This window comes from Trachypithecus francoisi, unplaced genomic scaffold (genome assembly GCF_009764315.1).
Source record: "Trachypithecus francoisi isolate TF-2019V2 unplaced genomic scaffold, Tfra_2.0 Lachesis_group3, whole genome shotgun sequence".
In the NCBI taxonomy this organism is placed as follows: Eukaryota; Metazoa; Chordata; class Mammalia; order Primates; family Cercopithecidae; genus Trachypithecus; species Trachypithecus francoisi.
Genome location: NW_022681468.1, coordinates 53,999,238 through 54,026,872, shown reverse-complemented (window position 1 = coordinate 54,026,872; position 27,635 = coordinate 53,999,238). Strand labels below are relative to the sequence as shown.

Here is a 27,635-nt window from a genome sequence, read left to right as displayed (position 1 = left end):
CCCAGATAATTCTTGGTGTTAAAAGTTTGAAAATCACTGCTAAAGCCTAATAGGCAAATACTTTCTTGGACTCCAGCATAATCTAAGTTTTTCTTCAATTCAGGGAGAGAAGGATCTGTTATGATCCAGATTGGACATAAATGGGCAAGAATTTGATGCATCCCAGCATACTTACTCAGTGGTTCAGAAAACGAATTAGCAAGTGTTTGCACTTTTGTCATAGGAGAGGAGCTCAATAATGTTTGTTTTGCTTGTTAATTTGTTGTAATGTCACCAAGGAGAGACACTCAGGCCATGTGGCAGGTTCTTGTCCTTAAAGAACTTCTGCTCTGTAAAATCCTGTGAAGTAACATATAATTAAGTACTAAATTACCTGGTGGGAGAGTTAAATATTAGGTAAAAACCAAAGTCTGGCATAATCAGGAGAAGCTTCATGGAGGAGATAGGACGTAAGCTGGATTGTGAAGAATTGGTAGGGTGGGGACCTTGAGAAAGAGGAGAGGAAATTCCCGGCAAGAGGAAAATGATGTCCAGAGGCCTCAGGTGGGAGTGGGCTTGGGGGCTGATGCTGCACCCGGAAGAGCAAGGTGGCTAGTGTGGAGGGGTGATGGGAAGTGGGAAAGGTAGGTTAGATCACGAAGGACCTTAGAAACCAGGCAGAGAAATTCAGATAAGAAAAGGGAGCTACTGAAGCTATTGAAGGCTGTGGGGTAGCAAGGATCCCACTGCTCCATAGTCCCAGTCCCTTCAGGGCCAGAGGTGTATCCGATGCTGAGTGCCACTCGCTGCTTGTAGGGAAAGTGCTGAGACATCAGACACATCTGGGGAGATTCAGCATTGGAGGTGGGTGGCCAGGGGCAGATGGGGTAACAGAGGGCAAGCGATTCTGGGGTTACTGGGCCCTGGCTGGCAGGGGAAAGGGGCAGCAAGTCAGCCCGGGGTGGCTGGAGCCAGATACAGAGTTGAGTCAAGGTCACAGGCTGTGGAATCTACAGTGGAGAGGGCCAGAGCTTCACAAGCAGGGCAGGAGGCCAAAGCAGACACTGAAGCTAGCCAGTAAGGAAAGACTTGGCACTGTGGAACTAAGGAATTAGTCTGATTATCCATGGTGAAATGAGGCTCATGGGATATGCTCTTTGGAAATTCCAATAAAAAAATCAGTGCCAGGCATTAAAGGACCATCTCCCATTGCATGGCCAAGGAGCTGTGGGTTATACTCAGGACTGGGTTCCCCGCATGGCAGGCTAGCCTGGCCATTCCACACTCTGCCCAGAGCTGCAGTGTAAAGAGGCATGAGACGGTACATGTTGTTGATTTCCAGGAAGTTACACTGCCCTACTTTATGGTGATGCTCATTAGTCTGCAAACCTGTATGCTGAAGAAATCCATGTCATAGAAGGAGAGGATTTTCAAATATTAAAGAGGATTTTTAGGTTACAGTTCAAGGATGGTACAGAGAAACCTTGTATCCTGTGCCAACTCTGGTTGTTTGGTAGTGATTGCGTGGAGTGCTGGGGCTAGTCTGGGTTCTGCAGGAAATAGTGTACTGATTGGTTAATGATATGTGCCATGGATGTGTGTGTGTGTGGAGTGGGAGGAGGTAAGTGAGTGGATGATGGCACCAGTACCACCTATTTACCATGTCTGATTTAATCCCAACCTCCTGATCTCACAGGTGAGGGATCGGAAGCCCATAGATATTAAATGTGTTATGGTGGCCATAGGACTCAGGGGTAGATCGGGGAGAAAGGCTGAGACTCCTGGTCTAGTGTTTTTTTTCCCTTTGGATCACACAGCCTTCCAACCCTCCCACTCACCATGGGACTGTCACACTGACTTCATTTTCCCAGTCCCACCCTTGGCTTCTGCAAGACTTTGCATTAGGAAGTTGGCCACAGAACTAATTTGCACAATGGCTAAACTTGTTTCACATGTGATCAGGACTCTTGGGGGAAGGATTCTAGGAAAAGAAATTGCAGATTGATTCATAATTCCCGAGAGCTGGAAAATGCCATTAGGTAGGGGGATGGCAAGAGTTGACTGAGAGAGAGAGGGAGGAAGATTACTGTGGAAAGGTATCATAAGGGAAGCAGCAGTAGATTGTCACTACTTTTACAGAATTGAAGATGCACAAATTGAAGTTGGAGATTGTGGCTGCACAAAATGCAGAGTGGGGAGGAGAGAGCCTGATGTTTATTGAACAGTGCTGGGAGAGGTAACATGGGGTTTTGGAAGGCATATGGACAATGGGGTCACCCAAAGCCTGGCTCTGCTGAAACAAAGTAGGCCCACAATAAATGTTAGCCAAAAAAGCCAGCTGTGCTTTCAGCGTTTCATCCTCCCAACTCCACCTTGAGAGTGGATATGATTAGCCCCATCTTTACTAAAATAGGAAGCAACTGCGGTCTCAGAATGGCTAACAAACTCATCCAGGTATGCAAGTGGCTGATCACATTACAGATTCCAAATCCCATTCTCTTTTCCCTGGTAGTAAGAATGTCTCCTGAGCGTACCTACTATTTAAGAGAATGAAAAGAGTTTTCTCTTTCTGCTTATTACCTTGCTCTTGGGTGGAAAACAACCAGTTTCTAGTCTATGGGACAGGAATCTAACTTTATTCTGAATTCCTAGAGTAGAAATTAGCTCTGTTTGTTGTTCTTGAGTTGTATGCTTGTTTTCTTGAGGAATTAACTTCATAACAAAGGAGTATGATTGGAACTTTTGTAATTGCACCTGTTACTTCTATTATTGAACTTCTCTCCCTCCCCTGTTTTATTGCTAAAAGAATCAGTGATAAATTATTTATTTGGAGAAATGTGCAGCCTGCTGAGTCCAGACTGCTCTCATATGCTTTTGGTATCTTGAGACATAAAATGTTGTTATTTGAATCTGTTTGAAGGAACTTCCAACACATGCCCGGGCAGGGCCTCAGGGTGGGCGGAGCTCAGGTCGACTGCTGGCTCTTGCAGGCTAATCACAGGGCCACATGGTTCCCATCTTACTACCAGCTTCAGAAATTAAACCTACACTTCTGGGGCCTGGTAGAAAACCACTGACTCTTCTGCCAAGCAGGAGCTGTGCCCTCAGGGACCATCTGCAGAGATAGTGTGGCCAATTATGGGCATTCAAAGCAAGCCAACTGGTTTAAGCCTTCTTTCCCTCCCAGTGTTGGCTGCTGGCAACAAACTCAGAATCTGGAGGATGCTGGGGGAAGAGTCATCCCTGAGGCCTCTCTTCACTCTCACAACTGCACTATCTCTAATTTAATGTAGTCTGAGAGTCTCACAACCACACCATGAACCATGGAGCATCCGTCAATCTCATTGAACACATGAGGAGACCAGGACCCAGTCTCCTTGATCCTTAACAATGAAATGGAAACCCAGCTTTTACATTTCTTTAAAAATAATTATTTAAATGAAAAAAATTACATTATGCTGCTTCTTTCCGAAGAGAGATCATTATAACACAAGTGGAAAAAAAAAAAATAAATTTTTAATACTTCTCTGCTTCCTTTTTAGGAGGGGAAGACAGCAAAATTATGACAACCAAAAAACCTTAACTACGTGACGTTTCAACAGCTCCTACTGTCTTGCTTAAAAGACTTTGCAAGTGTTACATATTTTTGCTTTTAAAACATTGAATCTAAAAGTCTTTGCTATTATGATTTTTTAAATTTTTATATACATATTTATTGGGAAATAAGCCATAGTAAAGAGCTTAGAAATGGCTATAAAAGTAGAAAACAAATGCCATCCTAAAGTAAAAATTCAGAAATAACTATTTACTTTCCTATACTTCTTCAGGTTTTTCTTTGCTATGCCTACATATGTTTCTTTAAACAAAATTAAGATTTTGCTGCATACAGTTTGGAGTCCTATATTTTTTTCCACTGGAGATTATATCATCCTATTTTTGTAATATTAAGATTCAAATGTATTATTACTTTTTGAACTGCAAACAAAAATTGTATTATATATAGTATATAACATGTTTTAGATCTATATTATTGAATAAATCAAATTAACATTTCTATCACCTCACACACTTATTATTTTTGTGTGGTGAAAACACTTGAAATCTGCTCTCTGAGCAACTTTCAGTTATGCAATGCATTATTATTAATAATAGTCACTATGCTGTATCAAATACATTATTTTTAATGGCTGTGTAATATTTTCCCATTCCTTTCTTGAAACATTTTCTTCTTGGCTGCTGGGACATTTCTCTCTTGGTTCTCCTCCTTAGAATCTTCTAAGTCTTTTTTGCAGAACCTCTTCATCTCTCCCCAGCCTCTAATAGCAGGAGGTGCCTCAGAACTCAATCCTGAGGCCTCAGACCTCCTCTTCCTTCTCTATCTGTGTTCACTTGCCAGGAGTGCCCATTAAGCACTATGGCCTCAAATACTATCCGTCTTCCACCATGATGTAAGTTTCCTGAGGCCTCCCAACTATGCTTCCTGTCTAGCATGTGGAACTGTGAGTCAATTAAACCTCTTTTCTTCATAAATTACCCAGTCTCAGGTAGTTCTTTATAGCAATGTGAGAACGGACTAATATAGAAAATTTGTATCAGGAGGAGAATTGCATGAATCCAGGAGGCAGAGGTTGCAGTGAGCTGAGATCGCACCATTGCATTCCAGCCTGAGCAACAAGAGTGAAACTCCATCTCAAAAAAAAAAAAAGAAAGAAAGAAAGAAAGAAAAGAAAGACCCATTTTCTGGCAAGAAATTCAAGCTTGATGCAAAAATGTACAATTGGAAAAGAAGAAAGCAATAAAAAAATTCTGCCTCAGATAATGAAGGAGACCCTACCTGGAAAAGAGTTTTGATGGTCAACTCCAGTGAGTTGGTTGCAAATATTGTCTTTTACTTGGACCTCAGAGACATCTAGAAAAATGTAGAGTAATGGTCAGTACATTGGTGCTATTAAAGAATCCTTCAGGGATCCACTTCTGTGGCTCTGGAGTATAACCCCTGCGGCTGCTTTTATGGCCTGGCATTGAGTGCCTGCAGCTTTTCCAGGTGCATAGTGCAAGCTGTCAGTAATCTACCATTTGGGGTCTGGAGGATGGTGGCCTTCTTCTCACAGCACCACTAAGGAGTGCCCTAGTGGGGATTCTGTGTGGGGCTCCAACCCCACATTTCTCCTCCACACTGCCCTAGTAGAGGTTCTCCATGAGGGCTCTTTCCCTGCAGCAGACTTCTGCATGGTGTTTTCATACATCCTCTGAAATTTAGGTAGATGCTACCAAACTCTTGCCTTCTGCACACCTGCAGGCCCAATACCGTGTGGAAGCTGCCAAAACTTGGGGCTTGCACTCTCTGAAGCAACAGCATGAGTTGTACCTTGGCCCCTTTCAGCCACGGCTGGAGCTGGAGCAGCAAGGAAACAGGGTGCCATGTCCCAAGGCTGCATAGAGCAGGAGGGTCCTGGGCCTGGTCCATTAAACCATTTTTCCCTCCTAAGCTTTCAGGCCTGCAATGGGAAGGGCTGCCTTGAAGGTCTCTGAAATCCCCTGGAGACATTTTCCCCATTGCCTTGGCTATTAACATTCAGCTCCTCTTTACTTATGTACATCTTACCATGACAGAGCAGGAGAGACAGAGAGAGCGAAGGGGGAAGTGTCACACACTTTTAAACCATCAGATGTCATGAGAACTCACTATCACAAAAACAGCAAAGAGGAAATCCACCCCCATGATCCAATTACCTCCCACCAGGAGCATCCCCTGACATATGGGGATTACAATCTGACATGAGATTTGGGTGGAGACACAGAGCCAAACCATATCAATCATAAAAAAAGAGAAAAGCTTCTATAGAATTGTGGTCTGGCATCCTGACAGCAAATGTCAGTTTCCTTATGAAGATAAAATCCTTTTAATTGTCAGAGTAAGCACCCTCCAAATGCCCCACCATACAGTCTTAAAGTGTGGAAATGTATTCCTTTTTAATTCTTTATGGAATAAACAGAGAGAGGGGTACAAGTTGAGGAGTGGCCTTTGGTTCTCTGTGTCAGGAATGCAGAAAGGATAAGGCTCCCAGTTGTGCTGTCAAGTCAAAGGATGCTGATAGAACTTGTAGGGGAGACACAGCTTTCACCCTTGGGTTAATGACTCATTTTGCAGGAAGATTACCACCTTTTACTTCCCAACCATATCTCTCTACCAACGTGAACAGAGAACAGCAGCACAGTGATTACCTGCAGACAGACCCGGCTTTATCTGTACATAACACCAAAAGAAAGAACCTGGACTCCAGAAGGAAATAAAGATTTTCAGTCCCTGCAAGAATCCTCAATGTTCTTTACATAATTTGGAAGTGTTGTTTTGTTTCTGATATATGAGTTATTTTAATGGTAGTATCTGTTTTTTACCTATAAATGTTGAGGGCATCTTATACTTATCCTATGTAATGGTTTTCCTTGGAAAAATCTCATAGAGCCATCATTCATAAAGTATGTTCCAAGGAACACAAAATCATCAGGAATCAGGGTTACCTGCGATGATGGGGGAAGGATTCTGAGATCAATTGGAGAAGCACATGATTAAACAAAGTTCAGTAGGTCTCTATTGTAGGACTTCTCACTCAGAGACCTAAGTATGCTAATAGGGGTTGCCATTTGTGTTTTGCGTGTGTGCACTGTGGGTGTTTTATGTATTATGTGTCTGTTGTGTGAGTATGTGTATGTTTTCTGTGTGTTGTATTGCAGAACTTTTTTTTAGGGCATACACAGAGTATAACCTGGTAAATCTAATTTATTTAACATTAACTTTTCAGACATACTTCTTAAACTGTATTTTGTTTTTTTGCACTTTAAAATGTTTCAGTGTACTTTTACAGCAGATGAACTGGTTCCTTACAGCTTTTTCTTGTTTCTCAGAATTTTAGCTAAGATTGTACAAAAGAAACTTCTATTAAATAAATGTAATTCCCTATCAAGTCTGTAATCAACTTGAAAAGTGTGCATCTAGAAACAGAATACATTAGGCCTTGATATTAGTAATATAACAAAATGTAGTATTTTAGATAATATGCAAAGAGGAAATAAAGCACTAATGAAAGAATAGCAATCATACTTCAAACATTATAATTTTAGATTAAAATGCTCTTATTTTATTATACACAAAATATAAGCATTTTAATATAAACACAATATAAATGAAGCATATTTATTCATTTTACCATAATTTAAATACTGACATTACACAACAATTCCTAAAACTTTTGTGATTCATAAGTTAATTCCTAGCCATTAAGTACCTAAATGTTAATATTTTATCTTCTTTTTCTTTCTGGGCACTTCCTTCCTTCAGTTGAACTAACAATTTTCTTTTCAGCCATTCTCACCCACCCAGCAATACCTGTACAAATATGCTGGCATATAAAGGCAAATCATGATTGCTTTGTTTAGCTGCAGAAAGTCACCCGATGCCTATTTACCATCAATGAGCTAATATTGTGGTTCCAAATGGTAGTCTGGCAAAGTTCAACAATTCATTTCTTATATTTCAAAAGTTAAGGGAAATTCTACTAACTATAACACTAAATGTCTGCTTTTAGCCAAACTACATGAATTATAGTTAATCTATTAAGAATACCCCGGCTGGGCGCGGTGGCTCAAGCCTGTAATCCCAGCACTTTGGGAGGCCGAGACGGGCGGATCACGAGGTAGGAGATTGAGACCATCCTGGCTAACACTGTGAAACCCTGTCTCTACTAAAAAATACAAAAAACTAGCCGGGCGAGGAGGCGGGCGCCTGTAGTCCCAGCTACTCGGGAGGCTGAGGCAGGAGAATGGCGTGAACCTGGGAGGCGGAGCTTGCAGTGAGCTGAGATCCGGCCACTGCACTCCAGCCCCGGCGACAGAGTGAGACTCCGTCTCAAAAAAAAAAAAAAAAAAAAAAAAATACCCCAAGCTAATCAGAAGCTGTATGTAGGTCATGAATTAGAAATACATGGGAGGGCTGGGTGTGGTGGCTCACGCCTGTAATCGCAGCACTTTGGGAGGCCAAGGCAGGCAGATCACTTGAGGTCAAGAGTTCAAGACCAGCTTGGGCAACATGGTGAAATCCTGTCTCTACTAAAAAAAAAAAAAATCACAAAAGATTTATCTGGGCATAGTGTCACGTATCTGCATTGTCAGATACTCAGGAGCCAGGACTGCACCACTGCACTCCAGCCTGGGTGACAAAGCGAGATTCCTTGGGAGCTCACTCCTTGCATCAGCATCCCCTGGATGTGAGACATGGAGTCAAAGGAGATTATTTTGTAATGTTAAGATTTAGTGACTACTCTGCTGGGTTTCAGACTTGCTTGGGGTTTGTAGCCCCTTTGTTTTGGTCAATTTCTCCCTTTTGGAATGGGAACATTTAGCCAAGCCTGTACCCCTATTATATCTTGGAAGTAACTAACTTGTTTTTGATTTACAGACTCATAGGTGGAAGGGTCTCAGATGAGACTTTGGACTTGGACTTTTGAGTTAATGCTGGAATGAAAAAAGACTTTGAGGGACTGTTGGGAAGGCATTGTTGGTTTTGAAATGTGAGAAGCATATGAGATTTGGGAGGGGCCGGGGTGAAATGATATGGTTTGGCTCTGTGTGCCCACCCAAACCTCATAGCAAATTGTAATCCCCACATGTCAGGGGAAGGGCCTAGTGGGAGGTGATTGGATTATGGGAGCGGATTTTCCCTTTGCTGTTCAACATGCCTCTTCCCCTTCACCTTCCACCATGATTGTAAGTTTCCTGAGGCATCCACCCATGCTTCCTGTACAGCTTGTGGAACTGTGAGTCAATTAAACATCTTTCCTTCATAAATTACCCTGTCTCAGGTAGTTCTTTATAGCAATGTGAGAACAGACTAACACAATGATTATCTGTTTATTGCCTAAAAGATGGAGTCCTAATTAAACTTTCTGTTTATATTAACCCTAATATTTTGATCTATTATTTAAACTTTGTAAACAGTAGAGTTTTATCCAAATGTGAAGTTTATACCTTCATAGCTATCACTCCAATAAAGATGTTTATTCTATTAAACATAACATATTTTAAAATGTTTTAACATATACAAATATATTTACAATATAATCTACCGACTAAAGACTCCAACAAAGTTTACAGTACCTAAAACAGAATACAGATGCCTACAATAGTTTGCAGATTGATTCAGTTTACACTTACATCTATTGTTTTAAGAAATACCATTAATGCAAATGCAGGATTTACAGTATCCCCATTATAGCAAGAAAAAATAGATTTATAAAGTAAGGTGTCTTTTAGGCATTTATTATGTCAAGCATGCCAAGTATTTACTTTTTTTTTTTTTTTTTGGAGACAGGGTCTTGCTCTGTCCCCTAGGCTGGAGTGCAGTGGTGCAGTCTCAATTATGCCAGGTACTTAAATGATTATTCTCATTATGACATAGGAATAATGGTCTTTTAGTGATGAAAGATAAATTTTATTAGCTCAAAGACCACTGAAGAGCTTCCAGGAAGTTCCAGAGTAAAATATGGCTATTCTTTATGTGAAATAAATAGAACAGCAGCAATCTCTGTGTATTCCTTAAACATAAACTATGATGATTCCATTTATGTTAATTGGGCCTTAAGTAAATGACTTGTTACAAATAAAAATCAAATTTTAGAAACTAGTTAATACCACTGGCCTGAGTCCTTTTTTTTTTTTTTTTTTTTTTGAGATGGAGTCTTGCTCTGTCTCCCAGGCTGGAGTGCAGTAGTAGCGCCATCTTAGCTCACTGCAAGCTCTGCCTCCTGGGTTCACGCCATTCTCCCGCCTCAGCCTCCCAAGCAGCTGGGAGTACGGGTGCCTGCCACCATGCCCGGCTAATTTTTTGTATTTTTAGTAGAGACAAGGTTTCACCATGTTAGTCAGGATGGTCTCAATCTCCTGACTTCGTGATAGCCAGGATGGTCTTGATCTCCTGACCTCGTGATCTGCCCACCTCGTCCTCCCAAAGTGCTGGGATTACAGGCGTGAGCCACTGTGCCAAGCCACAAGTTTGGTATTTAATTGCTTGCTTATGTCTAAGACATTTTACCATGAAGTAAATATTAAAAATTAACAATTATTTATAATATATATGTAAGCCAAAATGCTCACTCTTTTTTTGTAGGAAAGTTAGAGACTTTATATTATTGAAAAAGTTCATTTTCCAGGGCTTCAAAATGACCAGGGGAGTCAAGAGACACTACCATGGAATCAAACAATGAATTTTTGTATTAACCTATGTGTACATTGACTATTTCACATTGACTAAGTTGCCTTAGCTAGAAAAACAAGGTTCTGTCATTTCTTTCCTGATCTTTTCCTTTCCTTCCTTCTTCACCAAGGAGGATGGCCCAGTAGCAGCTTGGCCTATGCTTTTTAACCCACCTCCTCTATACCCTCTACCCAATGTCCACATCAACCAAGGATCCCTGAAGGATTCTTTAATAGCACCAATGTACTGACCATTACTCTACATTTTTCTAGATGTCTCTGAGGTCCAAGTAAAAGACAATATTTGCAACCAACTCACTGGAGTTGACCATCAAAACTCTTTTCCAGGTAGGGTCTCCTTCATTATCTGAGGCAGAATTTTTTTATTGCTTTCTTCTTTTCCAATTGTATTAAGATATGACAATTCTCCCATGTACATCAAAGATGACTTATAGAATTTCTTGGTGGGCTATATTAGTATAAGGTGAGAGTCCATCACCAACTAAGATTTCAAGATGGCATTCATAGATGAGTGCATCAGTTACAAACTGTATGGAAGAGAGCTTTTTCCTACCATAAACATTGTTTCTTCTCAAATAAGAGTTTGCAATTTGCAACCAAATGGACTGGAAAATCTGGCACAAAAATCCTGGGCCTTTTCCACAAGTGTCCTGTCTGCTTTATTTTGGGCCATTACTTTGGCCACTATTTCTCATTGGGTTTTGTGATGTCATAAGTGAACAAAAGACCTGTGCAAACAGGATACAGCATGGTCTGATGCTCATAGCCTTTTCTGTAATTACAGGCACATTCAGGCATCACAGAAAATAATATGTACTGTGGAATCCCTCACTTGATGAATAATCTAGATGATCAGAAATGTGGCACTATTTTGGCTTTCAGGTGGGAAAGCATCCTGAATCCAACTTCCTGTTATGAATGAGTACTGAGCTTGGGATGGTGGAAATAGATTTTCAAGATAAATAATTATGGCCATATTCTAAGGTTCCTGGAATCAACTGTGTTCTAGGTGGTGTAGGATTTTGTGCATGGGACTAGGTGTGTCTATGTGTGAATCCAAATGGTGTGATTCTGAGTGTGCATGTGTTCTTGGCAAAATGCTCACTCTTACCATGGAAGTAAAACTCACTTCTGAAAATAACCTACAGAAATAATATGTAAACATATGGAGCTTTGAGATAGACTAAGAACATGCACCTATGTTCTATGGATCAAAATGCAAAGGTATCTGTACATATGTAAATGAACACATTTTCATTAATTTGGGATATATTGATATTACATAACTAGGTGCATACCTTTATAGACCATAAAACAAAATTTTGACAATGTTTCTAATGACAACATACTTTCTAGCCCCAACTGCTGGAAAAAAATATGAAAATGAGTATTTCTGTTTTTAAATACAGTTTTTAAGTGGAAAAGCAAAACCAACACTCTCCATTGCAACAGGGACTGGCCTTTAAAAGGTTCAGAGTCAAAAACCTCTGGTTGTTCCCCAGTGTAATAAAACACATAAGGTTTCTCTCTCTGGTAAGGAAGCCTGATCATCTCTAGTGTTTTGTCTTAAAACTTTTTTCCAGGATAAGTCTGACTCACACCTGTAATCCACTTTGGGAGGCTGAGGCAGGCAGATCACCTGAGGTCGGGAGTTCGAGACCAGCCTGGCCAATATGGTGAAACTCCGTCTCTACTACTAATACCAAAATTAGCCAGGCATGGTGGTACCACGTTTCCCAGTCCCTAGAGCCCTTCCTTCCTTCCTTCCTTCCTCCCTCCCTCCCTCCCTTCCTTCCTTCCCTCCCTCCCTCCCTCCCTTCCTTCTCTATCTCTTTCTTTTCAAGGCAGTGTCTTGCTGTGCCACCCAGGCTGGAGTGCAGATTTGAGACCATGGCTTACAGCAGCCTCGACCTCTTCTGGCCAAGAGCCTTTCTTAGCACTTACTGTGTACACTGTGTACTGCCCTTCAGCCTTTGCACTTTGCGGCCTACTCCAAGCCAACTGCGGAACGAGACACGTGTCTCCGCAGTCTCCGAGTCTTCCTGGGTTTGGTTGTTAATCATTCTCGGCAATAGCCAAATCCCTTCCTCAACGTTGGTCTGTCCTCCATAACTGAAAATGCAATTGAAGGTGGACGGTTTGCCTTTCTGAGGCACCACTTGTCAGTAATAAAGTAGCAACTTCAGAAAACTTAGGTGAGCAGCCTAGAGAAATAAGCAAAGGCCAGAATGTAGAAAGCCTTGACTCTATGCTGCTTCATGAGAACAGGGTTCTTAGTCCTATCAGAGCAGCAGCACCTTTTGACAGCGAACGCTGGCCGTCTTATTAAAGGTGGTGTCATCTTTCTTCAAAGTAATGCGGCTGAAACTCTCGACCAAGTTCTCCACAGCTTCTTCATCTTGCGGATCTTCTCGGCCTGCTGCCGGTCAAAGAGGTGGCACCTCTGGGCAACGCAGGGCCCCGGCAACTTCCCCAAACTGGTGGAGAGCAGGCGCGCGTCAAGGCCTGCTCCTCCTCCAGGCGCCTTCCAGGGCTCAGGAGGTGGGCCGCAGCGTTTTCCTTGGTGCCTGGCCTACGTTAAGTTTTCCTTAAGGCCAAACTGACAATTAGGCACAGGAAGCCTGTATTCCTGAAATTGGAACAAAAGACCTATGTACCTTAAAGGTTTCATATTTCATATTTTGAATAAAACCATGGTTTCCCACAGAGTGACTTCTACTCTATTTAAGAAATGGGGGCCGGGTGCGGTGGCTCATGCCTGTAATCCCAGCACTTTGGGAGGGCGAGGCGGGGCGAATCACGAGGTCAGGAGATAGAGACCATCCTGGCTAACTAGGTGAAACCCCGACTCTACTAAAAGTACACAAAATTAGCCGGGCGTAGTGGCAGGCGCCTGTAGTTCCAGCTACTCAGGAGGCTGCAGCAGGAGAATAGCATGAATCTAGGAGGCGGAGCTTGCAGTGAGCCTGGATCGTGCCACTGCACTCCAACCTGGGCAACAGTGCAAGACTCTGTCTCAAAAAAAAAAAAAAAAAAAAGGAAAATAAAGAAATGGGGCTAGGAGCGGTGGCTTATACTTGTAATCCCAGCACTTTGGGAGGCCGAGGCAGGTGGATCACTTGAGGTCAGGAGTTCAAGATGAACCTGGCCAATATGGTGAAACCCTGTCTCTATTAAAAAAAAACACACACACACAAAAGAAAAGAAAAAAGAATAGCCTGGTGAGGTGGCAGATGCTTGTAGTCCCAGCTACTCAGCGGGGTGAGGCACAAGAATCGCTTGAACCTGGGGGGCAGAGATGAGCCGATATCGTGTCGTTGCACTCCAGCCTGGGTGACAGAGTGAGACACTGTCTCTAAATAAATAAATAAATGTAGAAATGTAATATCCTGGCAACTTCTAGATAAACTTTTTATTAGTAAATTACCTATTTATTAGGGTACAGTGAAGGAAAGAACTTGCTAAAAATTATTTTGATTCAGTTCACTCAATATTTGAATACGTGCAAGGTATTTTGCTATGCATTTTGCCTTTTGATCTATAAGCAAGAAGTAAATATATATTTTCATCCTTCCAGAATAATTTTCACCTGTATTTAATGGGTATTTGTAGACCGAACATGTGCCAGAGCCCATCTGTCCTTTTTTCTTAAACTCATAGGACTAACCAGGCTGGCAAGTGGTAAATGACACCAAACTAGGCTGGATTCATAGGAATTTTAAATGTTAAGGGACAATGTCTACTCAGAAACAAATATTCCGAAAAAATGAAAAATTTCCTTTATCACCATGTTGAGTTGACATTTTACCATCCTCTTCTAACCTTTTTATTGTAGCATCTTGAGTTGAAACACTGGAGCCAGCAGTTTGAAATACACATCTGCTTTATGAGGCTGTGTCGCTTTAGGACATTTCTGCCCTATCAATGGTACAGAGATAGGAACTTCCTTAGCTCTTTTGCCTGAGATCATTTGTAGAAACTCAAGCCTCAGTGACGGGATTCAGAGGACTGCCTGTTAATGTTCAAGAGTGGGTTGTGATGGTTATGTTTATGTGCCCACTTGGTTAGGCCATGATGTTCAGTCAAGCTTTCTAGATGCTTGTGTGAAGCTATATTTAGGTGAGGTGAGCATTTAAATCAGAAGACTTTGACTAAAGCAGATTACCCTCCAAAACGTGGTGACCCTCACCCAATCAACGGAAGGCCTTAAGAGAAAAAAGGCTGAGCCCTTTTGAGGCAGAGGGAATTATACCAGCAGGCTGCCTTCCAATTTGAGATGCAACATCTTGTCCCTGGGTCTTCAGCTTGCAGGCCTACCCTGCAGATTTTGAACTTGCTAACCTCCATAACCTTGTGAGCCAGCCAATTCTTTAAAATAAATCTCTCTCTCTCTCTACACACCCACCCACCCACCCTTTCAGTTCTGTTTCTCTGGAGAAGCCTGACTAATTGATGGGTAGCCTTTAATATGCTTCATGGTCAAACCCATGAGCTGCTTCATAAAAACAATCTAGGATGGCAAGGAAGACTTTTTTGGCTTGGTTCCCAAATTTGGCTTTGACCTTTGCCTAGACTTTAGCCCCTGAATGCCCCACTCTGAAAACCCTGCGACTGACCCTCAGGACCCAGCTGTCACTGCCTCTTGAATAACACGCTAGGCTCCCTTACATAGAACTGAGTCTGAAACACTAGGCATTTTTCTCTCCAGCTAAAATTACATGGGACTCACTCCTAACTGCACGATTAAAGAATCGATTCAGATTTTAACTACTGAGCATGTCTGAGTTCCAATATCATACAAGGTTAATTAATTAATACTTTAAGATTCAAACAGCATTTTCCTGTACTTGCCTTGTTCAACTCACATGGAGAGGACCCTGTTCTATCACAGTGCCATTTTATACAATTGTGGTGCATTTCTGCTCATGCTTTCCACTGCACCCAATGCTGGAGAGAGGACCTATAAAACACTAACCCATGGGGTCACTTGTGTAAATACTATAATCTGTGTACATGATCCAGCTGTGAGTGTTGGTAATAGTCATAATTATAATGTTCATATTTACTGAGTGCTCACTATGTGCCAGGCATTACTTTGTTGGTACTAAACCCTTTAATGCTTGCACCAATCTTAAATGAGGTAGGTGCTATGATTATCCCATTTTATAGATAAGGAAATTGAACCACACCCTCAATGGCACCATAAATAGTAGATGACCCCTGAGATTGTTCAGCTGCACTGACTGGGAGCCATTCATGATGCTCTGCTGCTGGCCTTGGGAATTTCTCCTTCTGCTTCTATCCACAAGGGCACACAGCATGGCAATCCCCTAATCCTGCCTTTGAAGATGCTACCCTGAGAAGCAGAGCCCATGGCTCTTTGCTTCCCACCAGAGAGCAGAGCTCTTCAGTCTTAGATATTTTTTCTGGCTGATCCTCTTTTCCAAAGTTGCTGTGGCTTCTGTTCTAGTGTCTAATTTGTCATAGTTCCCTTTTTTTCCTGCTCACCCCAATATGTAGCCCCTACTTGTTTTTGTGCTGTGTTTCTGTACCCTATCCCTTCTCCAGAGGGTCTCAGGAAACATTCTGGTGGCCTCAGCATACTAGGGGCTGCTCTTCACCTTCTCAGCTCCTTCTTGATGTCAACTGTACTGCAAGACTGAGGGCTTTGAATAGTTGAGGCGTTTCTCATCCATACAAAAAATACACTGACTCACCTCTCCTGACTTGCACATGAGATTATCTTGACTCTCTTCACATATCTTGTTCCTTAACCAAAGTCCAACACTGCTCATTTCATTTAAGTATGACTTCAATGAACTTCTTAATTTGAAGACTTGTAACTTCTCAGTGATTCTGGTGAAATGTTTTCTTAACTTTGAGAGGACAGTCTTCTCCTCCTGTAAGTCACTGAAGAAATCTTCCTAAAGCTACTAAAGCCTTTCTGCACATCTCTCTTTGGAGCAGACTTCAACTGGCCCTTTAACATAGCCCCTCCTTTGAGCACAAGCACACTTCTTCTTGTGTGTCTTTGTGTCCCCTTATACACCAGGAATCCATGGAGCCCATCATATCAGGTACCCATAGCATGGTAACTAGGAAGTAGCATAAAAAATACTACCCTCCAAAAGGAAAGCTATTACAACCCAATGCATTAATTCCTGCTAGAATTGAAGGGTTAGGTCCTGCTAGACCTGGGTAGACTGGGTTGTCACTGCCAGGAGGCAAGTATAGGCAGGAAAGAGCTGACAGAGTAGGTTTGAGACTTCAGAGCAGAGCCCTACGGTCAGAAACAGAGGTAGTGGCTCCTGGTGGCCTCTAGCACAGACACTTAGGAAATAATGGCTAGGTTGGAACCAGGAGAGGGACAGGGGACAAAGGTAGAGAGCCAAGGGAAAAGCTGGATGTGGGTTCAAGCCCAGGCTACAAGACACAGAATTATGAGGCTCAGAGACATCTGTGCTGATACTGTCTCAGAGAGCGATGGCTTTTCTGAAGTGACAGGTTGACCCCCATTCTCTGAGGATTAAAGGGTGCCATTGTCCTGGAACCGGCATGGAGGGCTCGTCATATCATAAGTGACAGTGCTGACAGCACATTCATATTCTTTTCTTTAGCAGGAGTTTAGGTGTTCCCAGAACACTAAATTGAACTAAGAGCCAGAGAAAGAGAGAGAGAGAAGTGAGTGAGATGCTGTTGAGTTGAGGTAACCTATCTCTGAAATACATATTTTAAAATGTAGCCATTTGTGTAGCTGATTGTCTCCTTAACATTCCATTTAGGAAAGGAAGGGGATCTGTCTTATGAGTCAGATATTTCAATTTAGCCATCTCATTTGCTATTCCTCTCACAGTAGAGGAAAGCCAAGTGAGTTGCATAAATGGAATAATTACACTTCTATTCCTGGGTGACACATTTGCCAATTCTTTCTTAATAGCATTAGAGCCAGGCACGGTGGCTCAGGCCTGTAATCCCAGCAGTTAGGGAGGCTGAGGTGGGCGGGCTTGAGCTCAGGAATTCGAAAACAGCCTGGGCAACATGGTGAGACCTTGTCTCTACTAAAACATAGCTGTGCTGAGTGGCACACGCTTGTGGTCCCAGCTACTTGGGAGGCTGCGGTGGAAGGATTGGTTGAGCCTGGAAGCCTGGGGCTGCAGTGAGCTGTGATGGTGTCACTGCACTCCAGCCTGGACGGCAGAGCGAGACCCTGTCTCAAAAAAAAAAAAAAGAAAAGAAAAAATAAAAACATTAGAATAGATAGATTCAGTGAAAACCCCCTGTGTACATGCAAAAGGTAGTAGTTGTTAGTATAACTTAAAGCATAGGTCTCTGGACATAGTGAAAAAGAGGCCACACTGGTCCACAGATTAGAAAGATACATATATAGAGAAAGTGATTTTTGAGCCTCCTTTAAAGATATTATTCCAACTTAATTCATAAACATAATTATAGCGTTCCTCACTTATTTTAAAGCTGCTTCATCATGTTGTCCCATCCAGAGAAGACTCATCTCTGATAGGATAACTCTCATTTATCTCCAGTGTGGCTGGGATTCCCACCCATAAACCTGCATAATTGGAGGCCTGCAGGAGATTCACATTCCTTCTCTTAGTTTATCTTTTAAAAACTCTCATTTGTTCACTTTCCCTGGCACATCATACATGTTCTTGCCTTCCTCTCCTTCTTCTCAGGCCCCCAGGGCACTGCAGCACATTTTCTAGAACTTTCCTGAGACATAATGCCTTTATCTAAACACTCTGCGGTCTGAGTTCTGGTAAATAATGACAGGCATGTGTGGACTTGTGGGCAGAAGTGGGTTTTGCCCCTGTGCTTTTTCTCAGTGGGAAGTCCAGGCGGCTGGCCCTGTTTCAACCTCCAGATCTTTCTTTTTATGAAGATAATGATGATCACAGAGTCATATTATTGGCCTCCCTGCGGGCACTCAGAGGCAGCCAGCCCAACGCTCTCACGTTCCTTTGCCTTTCATTTGAAAACATGTAGGAGCATGTAGACTGGGTGAAGATAATTTCAAAAGAATAATTTTTGAATTTAATTAAATAATACTTCATAATAGTATACTTGGTTCATTTGCAGAGTATGGCAGCATGCAGAGGACTTCCACATGTATGATGCTATATAGTACTTGAAACATTGGGCCTGTTTCTTTTATGATTACACAAGTGTTAAAGCAAATGTCTCCCTCTGTTTCTATTAAAAAAGTGACAGAAATGGAATATTTGCCATTATCTCTTTTGCAGATACCATCCTATTTTCTTGCTTTTCAACACAGATTAAATTCTTCCTCAATCCAGTGCTCCTCCAAAGCCCCTTGTACTTATTCTTTTATATCCTAGCATTTAAGCTAAAATGAGTATTCATGGCCATATGCTTGTTAATTCCCTTTGCATGAAGGTGCGTTGTTGGTAATCTGTGCAGATCATTCTTTAGTTTGGACTTGCCCCTAGCAAACTCTTGGAGCGAGAGCTAAGCTCGGGTGGGCTGGCTTAGAGGACATTGCTTCCTCTTCTTTTCAGCAACAGCTTGCATTTCAAATAGTCCCCCAAGAGGACTATTTGATGAAGTTTTGGCATGTGGAAAATATAAATAGACTTTGCAAAGTGGTATGGACAAGCAGAGATTTTTCTGAACTAATATATAATGAGAAAATAATATTAAAATAGGAGCTGAATCCCTAAACCTGCATTGAAGAACTGCTTTCTTTTTTCCCTAAGCCTTCAAAATACTGAGGTGGGTTGCATGCCAATAGCCGTCAGTGGGCTATGCTGAGGGAGTCTAGGCTAGCAAAGTAAGAAACAACATGTATCATTTTAATAACAAAAAAAAAACTCCTTTTATTGACTATGACATACATACAAAAAGATATGCATATGAGTTGTGGGAGCATCCACGTGTGTGTGTGTGTGTGTGTGTGTTTGCACATGTGCACACATATTTCCTAGCTCTGTTCACTGAAAAGGTTTAGAAACCATGACCGACCCAGTAGCAATGGGCATCCCTCGTGCCCAGATGTGGCTTTGAAACACCATTTTTCCACTAACGAGAAAGGGCTATTTCTAGGTTTGGGATGGGCAATGTACAAGATGTGTCTGGAACACCTTGCCATACCAGATAATGAGAAAGCTCTTGAAGACCACCAGGATCATGTTGAAAACACTCGGGTCAACTCGAAGAGGCTTCCACTGGCTGGTGAGGGGGAAATTTGAGCTTCAAAAAGGATAATAAATGTAATCATTATGAAACCCATCAAATAAATTGAAATCCATGACTTCATAATGATATCTTAAAAACTGATCTCCTTCAGAGGATAATAGGAAAATAATCCATTTTTTGTGAAAATTAGTAAATGAAAAGAAAGAATCAAACATTTATTCTACTTCTGCTAAGTGAACGTGCCACTGAGTAATCAAATAGCAGATGAGGGAAAGCAAATTTTTAGAAAAGTGTTCCAGTGGACGAATTAATAAATGGAAAAGAAATGATAGAACTAGAATGTTACCATTTTGCAACCCCCTTTGAATGAATGGATCTTGGCATCAAGCATCAACAGCTGCTATTATCACAACAAGAGAGACAATCAGACACTGCATGTCTCATGGTGAAAGAACAAGTCACCACTTAGAATCGTGCCAAAAGTTCAAACCTGAGGCTGATCAAGTCTCTGGATCCAGCTCCCATCTGCAGGAAATAGAGAAGACAGAGGACAATCAGTATACAATCAGCAAAGGCCAAATGGTGGGAGGTCTACCAGTCAAGTACCCAGGTAAGTCGGAAAAAAAGAAAGGGATGGAGGAGAGACCCTATAGAATATAAGAGAATTAAAAGACACGTCGAATTTACAAATGGGTAAAGCTACACTATAATGTTTAGGAATGCATGCCTAGGTGATAAAACTACAAGAAACACAAGGAATGGTTACTTAACACTTCAGGGCAGTGGTTAGCTTTGTGAGAAGGGAGCCATATTGAGCAGAATGAGACACAGAAGGGACTTTGGGGTTGCCATGCAAAGTTCCATTTCTTGACCTGGACAGTGGTTGCTAAGGTGTTCACCTTTTAACAGTGAATTGAGCTATTAATTGACTTTGTGTGGTTTTCTTACTCTATGTTTTATTTTGTAATGGAAAGGGTTAAGAAAGTAGAAGAAAAGAAGAAGAGCAATTTTTAAATTTACATTTTATGAATGCCACAAAGGGCTTAACTAGTGAAGAGCAGTTTGTGTCAAGACATTATCATGGAATGGTAATGAGTGTGAGCTCTGAGCCACCCTGGTGGGGTCTGAATCGCAGCTTTGCCACTTACCAGCTGTTTAACCCTGGGAAAATCACTCAGCCTCTCTGTTTCAGTTTTCTCATCTGTAAAGTGGATGTCATAATAGTTCCCACTTCATAGTGTCATTATAAGATTTACATGAGATGATAATATGAACATTGAGAATACTGCCAGGCATATAATAAGGGCTCAATACAGCTATGTTGTTCCTTCTTACTTTTTGCCTTTCTCTCCCATTCGTTTTCCTCAAACTTTGTAGCACTATCTCTTCCTTAAAATCCTGTGGAGTAGGGTGGGGACTCCTCCACTAGTCCTAGCCTGTGTCTCTCTTGTCCTTCTATCCTCTGCTCCTCATTCTGTATTTAAATACCCCCAGGGAGAAATCTGAAAAGACAGGGAAGGAAAGATCCCAGCTGGGCACTCAGAATCTATTTAGAGATGAGAAAGAGGGAAAGAGACTTTTCTTGAATCCACAGCACCTAGAACAGTGCCTGATCCAGAGCAAGCATGTAGCAGACATTTGCTGAAAGGATGAAAAAAAGAACTTGTAGAACGTGATTAGAAAGCACTGCTCAAGTATTTCGCTTTTGGATGAAGAGTTTGAAGCAGTCCATGACTTTATTTTTACCTTTGTCCTGCCTAGCTATTTTTCTTCCCTGCTGCCCCATTTTGGTGTTCGTGTCTTGGTATGAGTCAAATAGTCTAAATGTAGTATCTGTTGGCAAAACATACATATTGCACTGTTCTTTATTCAGAAAGCCACATGTGGACTCCAGCCCCATGCCTACCAACCATCTTGTCACTGTCACTCAGAGCTCCTTCCTGCCCAGCAGATGTGTCCACCCTGTCCTTCTTCCTCTAATGTTATTCCTGTCATTGTTCCCATACCTGACTCCCTCCCATCCTGTGTTCCAGTGTAGATGAGCCTATTGCAGCAAAGCCTTTGTGTACCACCCTCTCATAGGTAAATTTCCCCATCCACTGATTATTTCCCTCCTGTTTCCTTCAAAGCACTTACCACGTATCTACCCACAGATGAATATTTGTGGAGGAGTCCATAGCCTTGACAACAAATGACCAAACACACACTACAAGAATGGAAGCATGAATGCAAGTTGATTTGTTTCTTGTCTCCTGCATAGCTTCCATGAAGGTACTATGACTGTCAAGTTTACTAGTTTCTAGGTTTTAGTGGGTGCTCGATAAATACTTTGTGAATTAATGAATAAACAAATAGATAACATGTGAAGCTTCAGGCTTGGGGTTGGGGAGGGTGGTTCTACAAGATGACCTATCAGAGTCTCATTGTGAGGTGGAGCCAGGAGATGGGGATTCCAGGACAAGGAAGTAACATTCACAACCTTGAGGAAATAGACAGTTTTCCCTGGAAGATCTGCCTATAATGAGGGAGACCACCCCATACCTTTATTCAGAGACGGGATGGAAGGCAGGACTCAGGAACAGGAACTGAGCCTACAGCCAAGGACGAGTGCCTACGATGCTGAGCAGGATTGCTGGGCCTATTGTGCCCAGTGGACAGTCCTTAAGATGCTGATTCCAGTGGGCATTTGGAGGTTTCTGAGAGTGAAAGATGACTGAGTTCCATCAGGAGACTCAGCGTGGCCTGTCACTAACAGGGAGCTTTAGGATTTGGAGTGATCCATAACTACAGACAGAGTATAGCTAAAAATGCCTTGACTTTGAACCTTAGTTTTGTCACTTACTGTGTTATCCTGAGCAAATTTTTTAACTTCTCAACGACTTGGATTCGTTGTTTATAAGATGAAGATCAAAGTATGTACTTTCTGTGGTTGTCATGACAATGAATTAAGATCTTTTCTCAGGTAACTGCCCCATCCAGTCCTGCTCAAATCTGGTTGTGCATTAGAATGGTCCATGAAGAATGTAAACACTGTACACACACCTGGGCACTACTGCAGCAGATTCAGACTCAGTAATTTCGGGGTGGCCTCCAATCACCTGTGGTTTTGGAAAGCTTAGAGGTGACCATGAAGCTCAGGCAGAGTTGAGCAAGGTCGGATTGGTATTTATAAGGCAATAAAAGGTGGAAGCTTTTCCAGCCACCTCCTCCTCTGCTGCCACTGCCTCATCTTCTTCTTTCTGATCCTTTTCTCCTTTTTTTTCTTCTTTGTTATTGGGTGTGAGCATAAGTGGACAAAGTCACAAGGTAACTGGAGAAGCAGTGGCATTAAAAACAAAGACTGATAATGTCCACATTGGATGTTGATTCCAGCAAATGACTAGATGAAGGCTATGAGAATTGAGGTCTTGGTGCTAATTAGTCAGCTTTGAATATCTGGAACAGCAATTGCAAAGGTGTGAAAGATGGCACTGCCAGTACTTCATTTGCATAGAATGACTCTTACACATGCCTTTCCGGTTTTCCTATATTTAAAAAAATTGGCTGGGTGCAGTGGCTCACACCTGTCATCCCAGCAATTTGGGAGGCTGAGGTGGGCGATCATGAGGTCAGGAGATAGAGACCATCCCCGTCTCTACTAAGAACACAAAAATTTAGCCAGGTGTGGTGGTGGGCACCTGTAGTCCCAGCTACTCAGGAGGCTGAGGCAGGAGAATGGTGGGAACCCGGGAGGCAGAGCTTGCAGTGAGCCAAGATCACACCACTGCACTCCAGCCTGGGTGACAGAGGGAGACTCCATCTCAAAAAACAAACAAAAAAAAAGTACTTTCTACTAGACAGTTTCTGATATTCTCAAACAAAACATAACCATTTTAAAATAAAGATTGTAGAGTAGTTTAATTTTCTTGTGTAATGAAAATTTATTGAGTACTTTCTGAGTACATAGCGTTGGGTTAAGGACTATTAACATGATTTCATTTATTCATTTATTCAACATGTGTTTATTGAGCACTGCTGTAGGTGTTAGAATATAGTAGTGAAAAAAAAAAAGATAAAAATCCCTATGCTATTGGAGCTTACGTTCTAAGGGGAAGAGACAGGCCATAAAAAAGTAAACATAGTAAGAAGTAAATCATGAAGTGTTAGAATGTGATAAAATGTTACTTAAAACTATTTTAAGTAAGATGGTTAAGGAGACTTATCAAGCAAGTGCTTGAAGAAGGAGCAGGAGGAGTTTTACTATGTGGATACTGGGAGCTAGAGCATTTTGTATGCCTCACATACAGAAGGACCAGTCAGTGCAAAGGCCCTGAAGTATACAAGATGTGTCGGAGGAACAGCAACAAGGCCAGAGTGGTCTCAGTGAAGTGAAGTTAAGGAATAGGGAATGAGGTGGAAGAGAAAATGACCTTGTAGGTCATTTCGGACTCTGGCTTTAACATTGAGTGAGATGGAAAGCTACTGGGGTGTCAGGGGCAGAGGAGGTATAGGATTTGTATTATAACCAGATCACTCCGGCTGCAGCATTGAGAATAGATCGTAGGAGGGCAAAGGTGCAAGGGAGGATGCAAGAGAAGAGACTGTAGTGGGAATCCAGGGAGAGCCCCAGTGGCTTGCACGAAGATGGTGGCAGTGGTGACATATGAATATATTTTGGAGAAAAATTCAGCAGGATTTCCTGATGTGTTGACATGAGGTGTAAGAGAAAGTGTGGAATTAGTGATTCGAAGGCTTTTGTTGTTGTTTGGTTTGGTTTGGGGTTTTTGTTTATTTGCTTTTTCATTTCTTCCTGAGCAACTGAAAGGACAGAATTGTTTTCCAGATGGGAAGATTGTGGGTAGAAACTGTTCGGGGAGGAATATTAAAGTTTGCTTTCGGTGACTTGAGTTTGACCCCCAAGTGAAGACATCCAGGAGGCATTGGACCTGAGCATTTGGAGTTGGGAGAGGTATCTGGGCTGGGGGGACATACGAGGGACCACTGGGGTACAGATGGTATTAAAAGCCAGAGACTACATGAAGTAGGTGAAGGTGGGGTGCAGATGGAGAAGTGAAAAAGTACAAGGACCAAGCTCTATGGCACCCCAAGAGGTCTGGGGGACAAGGAGGGACCAGTAAAGGAGAGTGATGAGGAATGACAGGTGAGGTGAAAGGAAAATCAGGGCAATGTGGTGTCTTGGCAGCAAGTGTGATGAGGAAGGTGAAGAAGGGGGCAAGGAGGCCAGTGCCAAATGCTGCTGGGGGTCGAGTTAAAGGAGGACTGAGAAGTGACCATTGGATTCAGTAATGGGGAGACTATTTGTTACCCTGACAAAAGTAGAGGGGTTAAAGCCCACTTGGTTGGGTTGACAGAGAAGGGAAGGGAGGAACTGGAGACAGAAGAGAGTAACAGGAAGTAGTTCACAGGGAACTGGGTCAAGAGGGTTTTTTTTTTTTTTTAAATTTTTTAGGTGAGAGTGATAATAGCATTTTTGTGTGAAGATGAGAATAATACAATGAGAAGAGGGATTGTTGATGCCAGAGAGGTAGGAGAGCTGCTAGAGCAATGCCCTAGAGTAGGTGGGATGAGATGGGATCTATACGCAGGTGGGAGGTTGGCATTAAATGGGCACACGGACAGGCCAGCTATTGTATCAGGTGGGAGGTGGCACATGTGGGTGCTGATGCTGGCAGGGGTAATGAATGGTATGAGTCTAATGATTTTCCTGATGGCTTCAATTTTCCCTGTGAAACAGGAAACTAAGAATGGGAGAGAAGATATCAGAGGCTTAAGGAGAGTGGATAAGGTATTACGTGGATGTCTAGGAGAGTGGGAGAGTCCATAGACCAGGGAAATGAACACAGTTGCTTGGCCACACCAAGCGCTCACTGATGTTCACTATCACAAACATAAAGTGGGATTGGTGCATGTAGTTATGAGTTTTTCGCTAGCCATGTTTGGCTTTTCGGGTGCAGACACAGTTTGCTAGATTTAACCAGGGTTGAGGTGTTGCCAAGTGAGAAAGCTACAGAGAGACAAGGAAATAGAGATTAGATGCAAGGGTCCATCATGATAATTGCCCAGGCAATGAAAGGAGGCTGAAAAGGGAAGATAGGGAGGGGCAGCAAAAGGTGGCGGGATCAGTGGATGGGTGCTCCCAGTGGGTTGAAGGTGGTGGGAGCAGTGATGGCACTCCCAGTGGGTTGAAGGTGGTGAGAGAAGAGGATAGGCATTCCCAGTGGGTTGAAGGCTTGCTGGAGTTGGGACACTGGGGGGTGTGAACTGGAGAGTCAGGAAGTAAGTGATCAGATGCTGGGATGGATGAAAATGAGAATATGGATGGCAAGGTGGTTGTTCACCCCCAAATATGGCTGGAATACATTTTTTTGTTCCTTTTTGCAGATATGGCCAATGCTTAGTTCTGGCCAAGGAAATGTGGATGGAGATGATGTACCCAGTTTCTAGGCCTGGCCCATAAAAAAAAACATCTCATGCAATTCTATATCCTTTCTCTTTTCCGTCTGCCGCTGAATGCAGAGAATCCAGCCAAGACTGTGAAGCCCCAGGGAATGGCTGCACTTCAAGTCAGAAGGAGCCTGGGTCCCTGAATCATCGTATAGAAGGCTCTCCACCCAACTCAATGGTGCAATGGACCACAAGCAAGAACTTAATTTAGAATGTGCTTGTTTTGTTAGATTTTGTAATTAAAAAATTGATCCCACTCTGACTGAATCAGAGATGTTGAAGTCATTGGTCTGGGAGGGTATGTTCCTGGGAGTGGGTGGCTGAGGTGAGATTTCAAACAAGGTTGTTGAGGAAGAGGAGTTCAAGTGACTGAGAGGACATATTGTTGGATAAATTGTGTGTGTGTGTGTGTGTGTGTGTATTGAAATCACTAAGAATAGGGAAAGAAGTCTATAAGAGAGTGTGGCAGTGAGCCCAGAGCTAAAAGAAATCATGAGCAGGGAGTAATTCATGAGTAGAGAGTAGCAGCAAGCAGAGGCAGTGAGAGAAACAGCTGAGGGATTTTAGCAAGGGAGGAGGGAGGATGGTATGGAAGCAGTATCTGGGGGCCAAGAGGACACCGCCCCATCTCCAAGCCCAGTGGTGAGGAGAATAAGGGGAAAACGTCAGCGCAGGAGAGGCTACAGGGAAGGAGGAGCAGCATCGGCAGGAGGAGCCCCAGGTGAGAAGGATGTTCAGGGAAGAGGCTGCAGATTACAGGGATTTTGCTAAAGAGGGTTTCTGAATCCAGACGCACATTAGAGGGCTCTTGAGATGCTGGAGTCTTGTGATGGGAAGATGGAGACAGAATGAAGGATGTGTGGAGCCCTATGGGGAGCAGAGAATAAAGAAGTGGGGTGACCTGGGAGCCTGGGATTCTTGTGACCATCGACACAGGTATCAAAGGCATGATGCAGTTAGTCCTGGGGAACCTGGGCCAGGCGGTGGTGATGAGGGGCAGGGAGCAGTGGTGTCTGGGACTCAGTCTTGGCTCCTGTCTCTGGAGGCAGTGAGACCTGGGAAAAATGGGATTAGTCCCACTTTAAGACCCTTCTCTGAGCCCATAGGCTGCTTCTTAACCCCTGTGCATGGAAGGAAAAAGCTAGGAGTTGAGGCTGATGGATGTAAGATGTGGATTCTTAATCACATCTACTAGCTTCAGCTGTCCTACTCTTGGGAGGCTCACTTTTTTACATAGAGAAAATATGTGCCATTGTAACTGTGCTTCAGTGGGCAAAGTAGAGCAGACTTCATTTAAAAGGCTGCTCCATGTTCATTACAGAAAACAAAGTCAATGTGCTGTTGACATTATTGCACATGACTACGCAGCTGCGCACAAGCTCCACCCACCAGGTGAGTCTTACCTCTTTCCCTAAGTCCTGATGCCTTGCTTCTCACAGAGTGGCCCATGGGCCAGCAGCATTGGCATCACCTGGATGCTTGTTAGACGTGCAGGATCTCAGCAAGACCCAGTCGTACTGAATCTGCATCTGCGTTTTAATCGGATCCCCAGGTGATCCTTAGGCACGTTAAGCCTGAGGAAGCACTGTGATGCATTTCTTCTTAGTAGTAGGAACAAAGCGGGTGCCTCCAAGAAGAAAAAGGCAAGTGAAAGCAGCAGCTCCAGGAAAGATGACATGTTACTCATCAACCTTAAGATTCCAAGTTCAATGCATTTTCCCCCAGTCCTGGCAGTGTATTGGATTCATGTGAACTTCATTAGAAATTAAAAC

At 42.6% G+C, this 27,635-nt stretch overlaps 1 long non-coding RNA gene across 2 annotated transcripts in view; it reads left to right on the top strand.

The window, feature by feature from the left end:
- The window catches only part of LOC117069653, a 35,724-nt gene extending 9,599 nt beyond the window's left edge, over positions 1-26,125 (top strand). Inside the window, exons 2-3 of one of the 2 annotated variants that reach the window (XR_004431622.1) lie at positions 21,573-21,690; positions 25,936-26,125. This is a non-coding gene — a long non-coding RNA (uncharacterized LOC117069653). Of the gene's footprint in view, positions 1-20,417; positions 21,691-25,935 lie in introns of those variants that run through there. The other variant, XR_004431621.1, reaches the window with a different exon arrangement.
- Positions 26,126-27,635: the final 1,510 nt, after the last annotated feature.